Below are 8,236 nucleotides of genomic sequence, written 5' to 3' on the forward strand. Positions count from 1 at the left end.
TATATCTTTATTCTAAGAACACCATAATTAGTTCTTCCATTTTTTTTACCTATGATCTTAACAACTGATCTAACATTATTTTCACTATATATTTAATCTAAGAACACAAAAAAAAGTTTTCCTATTAATGATGCCCTAACAAGAATCCAACCCAAAAATATAGTAGCTCTCTAAAAAATAGTAGCAATGATGGCCGGCTAATGGTTGGTGATCCCTATAGGCTAGAAGCCTTGTTAGAGTAATAATTGTATAGCAAATGATTAAGAACACAGAAGAGAGCGAGAGAAAGACGTTGAAGAAGAAGAAGGTAAGAATGTTACTTTTTTGTTTTATCATTTTCATTTTCTTTCTATTTTTGTTTTCAACTAATTATTTTTTCGTTTATTTGTGTAGATTTATGGGATTAGACGACGGGCGTGATGTAAAAGATCCCGTTTCTCTGGGATCTTTTTCATCATTATCCTCATCATCGTTTGCATCATCATACTCGTTGTAGGCCTCTGTTTTGTATACTTGAGCTTCGACGAGGGTGAGTATAATTGAGTATTATATATCTATTTAAAAAAAATAGAATCACAATATGTGCAGGGAAAATTTTATATTGTTATCAACTTTATGTATCATATGTTTATTTAAAACAATAAAAAAAATCAAACAAAAATGATAGGAGAATCATAATTTTAAAGAATGACAAAATTTTCTAAATATCTATATTATTAATTGTGGAACATTATATGGATAATTTAGAATTTAGAATTTTGTTTGTTTATATGGATAGTAGAGAGAATTAATTAAATTGTTTAGATATGGATATAAATAATAACTATATTGTGATTCTTTCGAAAATGAGATTTGTTTTAAAAATGTATTTCAAAAATACAAGTTTAGATATTGGAAAAGTGAAAATACTGGATGAACTATATTTATAGGACAATATTAGGAAGGAAAAAAAAAACCAAAACCGTCCTAGCAAAACAAAAGCAGAATTGTAGTAAAACAAAAGCAGAATCATAGGAAAATATAGTAATATTTACTTTCAATGTAAAAGTAAAAAAAAAAAAAGTAGACATTTTTGCCGTCTTCATTTTTGCCGTCTTCATTTTGTTTGTCTTATTTTTTGTGTAGATATGGGATTAGACGACGAGTCAGATGTAAAAGATCCCATCTTACTTTTCATCATAGTCCTTGTCTTCTGACTTTATTATTTGTTCAACCGATACGTTAATATACCATTTATCAATCATTACATATCCTATGACTATATAATGTTTATTACAATTAACAAATGGCACAAGCTGTTAAAATGTTATTTTCATTTTGAATATAATTTAATATTTTAATTAAAAAATGGCACAAGTTTTGAGTAAATTCGTTTAACCAAAAAAATATTAAAAAATGAAATCAATTGTTGAATTTTCTACGTAACAGTTTTTCATTTTATCAAATAAAACTTTTCCATGTGTATATCTACGCTGTTTACAAATGATAATATTTTTTAAGGAAGAAGAAGTAAAATCTCATCTCAAAACCACATGAATCATATATAAAGAATAAGTATCCTTTTCCGATGATAGATAAGTTGTTGGATCAGTTGAGGAGTGCTACTTGGTTTTCCAAGATTGACTTGGCGTCGGATTATCATCAGATTCTGATACATGAGGAAGATGTGAAGAATACCGTTTTCAGGACGAGATATGGGCATTATAAATTTGTGGTGATGTCGTTTAGGTTGACAAATGCGCCATCTGCGTTTATGAGATTGATGAACAGCGTGTTTCAGGAGTTTCTGGACATGTCTGTCATCATTTTCATCGACGACATCCTAGTATATTCCAAGAGTCCTGAGGAGCATGCAGTACATCTGAGAGCAGTTCTGGAGAAGCTGCGGGAGCAGAAGTTGTTTGCTAAGCTGAGTAAGTGTAGTTTCTGGCAGCGTGAGATGGGGTTCTTGGGTCACATTGTTTCTGCAGATGGAGTTTCAGTGGATCCCGAGAAGATTCAGGCCATGAGGGAGTGGTCGAGGCCGCAGAGTGCCACTGAGATTAGGAGTTTCCTTAGTTTGGCAGGTTACTACAGGAGATTCATTTCGGGTTTTGCGAGTATGGCACAGCCAATGACTAAGCTTATACGAAATGATGTTTCATTTGTGTGGTCGCCGGAGTGTGAGACGAGTTTTGCAAGCCTCAAGCAGATGATGACTACCACGCCGGTGTTAGCACTTCTAGAGCACAACGAACCTTACGTTGTGTATACAGATGCTTCTGGAATTGGTTTGGGTTATGTGCTGATGCAGCAGGGGAAGGTTATAGCCTATGCTTTGCGACAGTTGTGGAAGCACGAGGCCAAATACCCTACTCATGATTTGGAGATGGCAGCAGTGGTTTTTGCGCTGAAGATTTGGAGATCTTATATGTATGGCAGGAAGGTTCAGGTGTTCACATATCATAAATGCTTGAAGTACATTTTCACTCAGCCTGAGCTGAATTTGAGGCAAAGGCGTTGGATGGAGTTGGTAGGCGGATTATGATCTGTATATAGCTTACCATCTCGGTAAAGCTAATCTGGTTGCTGATGCGTTGAGCCAGAAGCGGGCGGCTTTGGCTTAAGAGCATGATATAGAGGCGTTAGTAGGTGAGGTTAGTGCATTGAGGCTGTGTGCTATCTCACATGAGCCTTTGGGTTTAGAGGCAGCTGATCGAGCAGACCTATTGAGCAGGGTACGGTTGGCTCACGAGAGTGATGAGGGGCTGGTGAATGCTTCTAAGGATATAGGTTCAGAGTATCAGTTCTCTATTAATGGGACTATCCTTGTGCATGGTCGGGTCTGTGTGCCCAAGGGTGAGGGTCTTAGGCAGGAGATATGAGAGAGGCTCATTCGAGCAAGTTCTCTATTCATCCAGGAGCGACGAAGATGTACCATGACCTCAAGCGATATTATCACTGGGTCGGGATGAAGAAGGACGTAGCCGATTGGGTTGCGAAGTGTGACACCTGCCAGCTGGTGAAGGCTGAGCATCAGGTTCCCGGTGGTTTATTGCAGATTTAACTCATTCCGAAGTGGAAGTGGGATATGATCACTATGGATTTTGTGGTGGGATTGCCTGTGTCGAGGACGTTTGATGCGATTTGGATCATTGTGGACTGTTTGACTAACTCTGCACACTTTCCGGCCATCAAGAAAACTGATGGAGCAGCGGTTTTGGCTATGAAGTATGTGAGGGAGATAGTCAGATTGCATGGTGTGCCTACTAGTATTGTGTCTAATAAAGATTCAAAGTTTACTTCGGTGTTCTGGAGGGCATTTAAGGCAGAGATGGGCACGAAGGTGCATATGAGTACAGCCTATCATCCTCAAACGGACGGTCAGTCAGAGAGGACGATCCAGACTTTGGAGGATTTACTGAGGATGTGCGTGCTGGATTGGGGTGGTCACTGGGCAGATCATTTGAGCTTTGTTGAGTTTGCTTGTAACAACAGTTACCAGGCTAGCATTGGGATGGCCACTTATGAGGCGTTGTATGGGAGGTCATGTCGTACACCATTATGCTGGACTCAGGTGGGGGAGAGGAGCATGTTTGGTGCAGACATTGTTCAGGAGACCTCGGAGAAGATCCGGGTTCTGAAGCTGAACATGAAGGTGGCTGAGGATCGGTAGAGGAGTTATGCTGATAAGAGGAGAAAGGATCTTGAGTTTCAGGTGGGTGACAGAGTGTACCTCAAGATGGTCATGTTGCGGGGTCCGAACAAGTCGTTGACAGAGACTAAGTTGAGTCTGAGGTACATGGGTTAGTTCAGAGTAGTTGAGCGGGTAGGACCAGTGGCATACAGGCTGGAGTTGTCCGAGGTTATGCTTGCGTTCCACAAGGTATTTCATGTGTCGATGTTTAGGAAGTGTCTTCACGAGGGTGATCGGTTGTTGGCTAAGATTCCTGAGGATATTTAGCCCAACATGACCTTTGAGGCGAGACCGTTGAGGGTGCTCGAGAGGAGAGTCAAGGAACTTCGAAAGAAGAAAATTCCTTTGATGAGAGTCATATGGGACTGTGATGGTGTAGAGGAGCAGACTTGGGAGCCAGAGGCGAGGATGAAGGAAGGTTTAAGAAGTGGTTTGAGAAGCAAACCGTGACTTGAGCTTGTCTAGCTGGGTCCCAGTTGTAGTCTGTGCCTGGAGCGGGTATAGAGTATTCCAGCCCATCTCTCTTGATACTTGGTCGTTTAAGGGTGGTTGGTTGTGACTACGTACCAAGATGAGGTGGTGCTCAGGATGCGGGTCGTTGGCTTGGATTGTTGTATCTCATTTTTCTTATGTATTTTCGTTGAGGTTGTAACTATTATTACATTTTGACTAAGGTTGTCATGGAAAAAGAGAAATAGCTCGGGTTTCTTTATTAGGAAGTTTCCACAAAATGGAGGTTTCCATAATTAGAAAGTTCTAAAAAGGGAAAGTTTTGTGGAAAGAGTTGAGGTAGATCTAGTCGGGAGATACTCGATGGCATCAGACTTGTTTGCTCAAGGCCGTGTGCGCCCAACTCGTGTGATACCGATAGCTCGATGTACTTTGTGGCCACAGAGTGGGAGTGGTATGTTGCTTTAGATGACGATCTGAGAGTGTGCTTTAGGGTGACGACCCAAGAGCGGAATTTTTTAAACTCCCTGGATACCGTAGCTATGGGCCGTGGCTCGTTAGTGAGCCGGTATATCTCGAGGGTTGTGACCCGAGAGCGGGGCGGAGTGTGTGTGAGTGTTTTCCTGGATGTCGTAGCTTGATGCATTGGGTGTGTCGGTCGATGCATGGTCGGTTTTGAGCGGACGAGTTTAAGTTAAACGTTGCATTTTGGGGTTAGGAAAACCCTTGTGTCGATTATAAAAGGAGTTTTGTCGTTTTGTGACATAGGTTTAGCCGCTTTTGAGAGAAAGAAATAGAGGAAAGAAGGCTCTTACTGTTCTTGAGTGTTCTTGGGAGTTTTGAGAAATTGGAGGTTGTTCCTGTAGAGATCTGTAGATGGGATCGTTGTAGGAGCTTCTTAGGAGCGTTTCTCTTCCTGTTATAGAGTCAGATTCTTCTTTGGCAAAGGTAAGTGCATGATCATAGCTTATCTAAGCTGGAGATTTCTCTGATCTTCTTGATTATGTGTTTTTCTTGGCTTGTTAGTACGTTGTTGAGTCGCTAGAGGCTTTGGGAAGCTTTTTGTGGCTTTGGTTTGTGTGTTTTGGTGGTTTAGGGACGGAGATCCGGCGAGAAGCTTCGAGGAAAAATGGTGTTTGACATGTGCGTTGGTCGATGCAATGCAAGGACGGCGCGGATTGACCTAGGAGCATCGGTCGATGCCATGTGGAGGCGTCGGTCGTGGCAATTAGGGATTTCGTGCAATGTCGAGCATGCGTCGGTCGATGCAAGTGAACCTTGTGTCGGTCAATGAAAGCTTGTGTATGTCGATGCAATCCCAGTTGGTGTCGGTCGATGCATGGGTTGGTGTCGGTCGATGCAGAGTCCTGGTTTGTTGTTGATTGGTTATTTGATTGTTGGATGATGGTTAGAGATGCCTCTATTGCTTGTGTGTATAGCCCAGTAGATGGGAGGATTGCTTTACTAAGTGTTTATAAAATACTCATGCATCTCAATTTACGTTTGTGGTGCAGGTAAAGGAAAAGTGTGATCGTGAAATCAAGGCGATGAGGAGGAGGATGTTCTAGAAACTTGATTGATTGTGGTCTAGCTATTGTTAGGTTGCTAGAAATGAGTTGATAGAACATTGTAGGATGTTGGAATTGCTATTTGCTTGATTGGTTACTGGATTAATTTCATTGTTGGATTTATTGGGTTAATGGAATTGTTTGGTTATCTGTTGCTGTTTATTACTAAGGCCTTGATTGGAACAACTGTTAATGGAGCATTAGCATTATGCAGCATGAGCAGTATGCTGCATAAGCTGTATGCTATTAATATATTAACAATGATATGTGATTGGTACAGTTGTTAGCATTTAGACATAAAATTACAAAATTAGACATTTTAAATATACAAATATAGATTTTGTTGCTAATGAAATAGTTTAAAATACTTATTTTGAAAAACAAATTAAAACATCTTATAAGCATAATATCAAATGAAACAATAACTTATGAATATTAAAATAAATGAAACAAATCATACGAAAAATAGTTTGTAAGCATAAAAACATATAAAACATAATCTCAACCACCACACAAACCAAAAAAATATCAACATGTACGTAAAACATATATACTCATACCTTGCTTGTTGGTTGCACACGTTCTTCTTGATTCGACATGTTGAAACTGTTTACAATATTATTATATGTTATATTTCTGGCTTTGACAAAAAATGTTGTGAGACGTTGCATTAAAAAACAAAAAGGTAATAATAGATGAGAAACAATGAAAACCATCATCTTCAAGAAAAACAACAAGACATCTTCGTACCCTTTGCATCATATATGAATATACACAAGAAATTTGACTATAAGATTAAAAAATGGAAGAGTTGCTTTTCAACTTACGAGGTTTGCTGCTGCAGACTTTTCTCTGATGCGTTTTCTTTAGGGTTAGATCAAAAATATTATTGTGAATTTATAGTAAACTCTAGGTGATTAATGAGAGTAAAATTGTATTTTAATAACTTTAAAACCATTATGCTAGGGAAATGTTTCATTTAGGAGCATTGGGCTATAGAGCATTTAAAAGCCTTTTATGCTCGCTTTATGTTCCTTTTATGCTTTCTAAACAAAACATGATTGGCTTTATGCTTATTTATATACACTATCAATTAAGGTCTAAATTGTTAGTAGATATAGACCACTAAAATATTAATATTATTATTTTGTAAAAAAACAGGATGGATTGTTTCTGAGCATAACATACCGACATAATGATGATCTTGTCTAAGGGAAGAACGTCCTATGAAAACAAAACAAAAAAAAAGTTGAAAAAATCTATACAATTTATTTTACTCATGCTTGTGTCATTCCAAACCTTATCTCTTCAGTATATTGTTTTTGTAGTCTACCTATTCAATACACACAACTCCAGAAAATATAGAGGAAAACTTTGTTTTTTGATAACCTATCATAGAAAAGGAAAAACAAAATCATTTCTCAATATAGAGAAAAATAAATCAACGAAAGTAAAAATTAAAAAAGGGCAGAAGTATTAGAGTTTTTGATTAATCATCCTCTCGTGAATATTAATTTATATTTTCAAAATCAGTAACACAAACACATATTTACAGAGATATCAAAAGAATATAGCATGGAGAAATAGAAGAAAATGGAGAGAAAGCTTACTTGTAAGCAAAAGACCAGAGAATCTTTGTGAGAGATGGTGGGCGAGAGTGAAGAACAAGTAGCCAAAAAGACTTGTGGGAGAGAGTGTAACATTTTCCTAATTATGTGATGAATTAAACGACATCTTTACAATTAATGCGGTAAAAAAAGTCTTAATGGTTTCAGTTTTTGATATATGAAATTTGAAATAGAAATCATTTTTTCCTGTCAACATCAATTTAAAATAGAAATCTTGAGATTTACTTGTCATTGTGATTTTTTAAGATCAAAAGTATTTAAAATTATCATTGCTATCTGTCTCTATAAATTTATAATGTTGGGACTACTACATTTTATTAATTTATCTATAAATTAATAATTATTATTTTATAGTGTAAATTAATAATTATTAACTTATTGATATATATTTTAATTTTTTAATTTTAAAAAATTATGAATTGAAAGAATTTTAGCAAAACAAGATTAACATTTAGATGTTATCAAATTAGGAATGAATTTGTAATATATAGAAAACATTATTGATTATAAATTACAAATAATCTATACTAATAAAAAATAGGAGCTATAAACTCCTAAGGCCGTCCACATAGGATTTTAAACAACCAATAGAAATTTGATATATCACTTATTAACATTTTATACAATTTCTAGAATTTTCTATAATAAGAATTATTTTAAACAACCTATCATGATTTGACATGTCATTCATTAACATTTTTTAAATTTACAGATTTTTTTAGAAAAGTAAAATTTTAAATTTATGGAAATCAAAGAACTAAGCACAATATCCCATATCGGCTAGAATTTTTTTAGATTATGGTTCAGAACCAGTATAAATAAGATTAATATGCTTCCAACAACGAATGAGCAGGAAAGCTTGATTTATCAGGCGTCCAAGTTTAAAAGTTTTATTTGGTTTGATCTGGTTTTTT

The sequence above is a fragment of the Camelina sativa genome, chromosome 8 (assembly GCF_000633955.1).
Source record: "Camelina sativa cultivar DH55 chromosome 8, Cs, whole genome shotgun sequence".
NCBI classification, from domain to species: Eukaryota; Viridiplantae; Streptophyta; class Magnoliopsida; order Brassicales; family Brassicaceae; genus Camelina; species Camelina sativa.